Source organism: Centrocercus urophasianus, unplaced genomic scaffold (assembly GCF_019232065.1).
Source record: "Centrocercus urophasianus isolate 14NV4802_14NV808 unplaced genomic scaffold, USGS_Curo_1.0 seq_5, whole genome shotgun sequence".
Classification (NCBI taxonomy): domain Eukaryota; kingdom Metazoa; phylum Chordata; class Aves; order Galliformes; family Phasianidae; genus Centrocercus; species Centrocercus urophasianus.
Window position 1 is genome coordinate 264113 of NW_024885088.1, and position 2027 is coordinate 266139.

Below are 2027 nucleotides of genomic sequence, written 5' to 3' on the forward strand. Positions count from 1 at the left end.
GTGTCCAGAGAAGGGCAATGAAGCTGTGAAGGGTCTGCAGCACAAGCCTTTTGGGGAGCAGCTGAGGGAGCAGTGTGGAGAAGGGGAGCTCAGGGGTGACATTATTGCTTTCTACAGCTCCTGGAAAGGAGGTTGTAGTGAGGTGGTGGTCATCTACTCCTCTCAGGTAACGGTGATAAGAAGAGAGGTAATAGCTTTACGTTGTTCCAGGGGAAGTTCAGGTTAGATGTTAGGAAAAATTTCTTCTCAGAAGTAGTAAAGCCTGGGAACAGGCTGTGCAGAGAGGTGATGGAGTCACTGTCCCTGAAGGTGTTCAAGAAATGTGGTGATGCAGTGCTGAGGGCCATGGTTTTGTGGGCAGTACTGGTGGTAAGTGGACGACTGGACTTGATGATCTTGAAGGTCTTTTACAATCTTAGCAGTTCAATGATTCTATCCAGTACTGCAATACGTTTGTGCTGTTTCGATGCACCTAGACTTAAAAGGCATCTGTTGGGCACCAAATATTGGGAAGCCATTAGGAGTCACATGCTCACTGCTCTAGGGACCCTGCTTCTGCCTCTGTGAAGTTGGCCTATTGTGCAGACGGAAACCAGCCCTGTTTCTCGAGGTGTATCTGGCAAGCTGCTGATTGCTCTCTCACCCGCGCAAGCTGTGACCCTTTCCAGCTGTTCTTAATCTGGTCCCTTAACCTTTAATAAAAAAACACCCCACAAACATAACACACCAGCTTTCCATTCCTCAGAGCCAAACTTTGCTAACAACATCTAGGTTGTTTTCAAACCTGGCTTCAAACATAAAAGTGACTAATAAATCTATATCCCATAATAGGCTGGAAGGCCATTGTTTAAAAACATGCTCAGTTTTTACGACCCATTTCTAGTGAAAATCCCAACTGCACCTCTCTGATGCTCCCCTTCTGCTGCTTACATCGCAGATGATGGGCACGATAGCCAAAGAGACGCACCAGTAAATAAGTGAAGGCTATAAACCTGTCTCAGTTTAGTGATTTGTGTACGTGTGAGGGGGAAGAGAGTAAGGAAATTCAGTTTTCTAATCTGCTCATTTCCTGGCTCTTAGTGCTCTGTAACTTCCCAGCTGCCGGTTCCGTTCTTCCGCGGTTGCTGTCAGCGCATGCTGCTCCGTGCCCTGCAGTGGGACCGTGCCGCTGGGGGGCTGCGGGTTGCCCCTGCCCTACGGCAGCACGCTGGGGCACCCGGGGGCGGGCACAGCGCGGAGCCGGAGAGCCCGGGGCGCTGGAAGGAGCGTCGCCCGCTGGCTTCGGGATCCAGCTTCGGGCTTCCCATTAGAACAGCACCACAAATAGCAATCAATCATCATTCAAGAGCATCCATCTTCCTGACTTTTTTACGGCCTTATAATTGCCCCCTCCCTGACAGGAGGATTTATGCCCGGCCCGGTACGGGAAGCTCCGCTGCCCGCCTGGTACCGCCGGCTCCTGCGGGGGAACGTGGAGCGGCCGCAGCCGCAACCCCCCCCTTCCTCCCCTCCGCCGCCTTCTGCCGAACTGTCGTCTCCAGCAGCTCCCCGCGCTGTTCTCTCTGTTGCTCCAATCGGGCTGGGGCTTGCTGCCGGGCTCTCAGCTGCCTCCGGTCCCGGGACGAGGAGGGGGCCTAACTCCCATCACCTGAATTTTCCGTGCAAAAGTCACGGACCGTCCCGGCGCCGTTCGAAAGGGAAACGCTTTCCCTCTCTCTTCCTCTTTCCCTTTCCCCGCTTCCCAAGCAGGCTGCCTCCCGCGACTCCCGCTCCCCCAGCAGCATTCCCCGAGCCCCGGCCCCGTGCCCTTTTCTGGCCGAAGTTCGGCTGTTTGTCCCCCCCCGCGGGGCACGGCCGGGCCCCTCCGGCGGGCAGCGCCCGGGGGGAGGTGATGGCCTAGAAACCGCGCGGCGCTCAGCGGCGGTGCGGCTGTGCCGCTCCCCTCTCTCGCTGCCCGCGGCTCTCCCTCTCCTCCCGCGGCGGTCGCGGAGCAGCGGGAGAGCCCCGTGCCTCCCATGCGCGGCGCG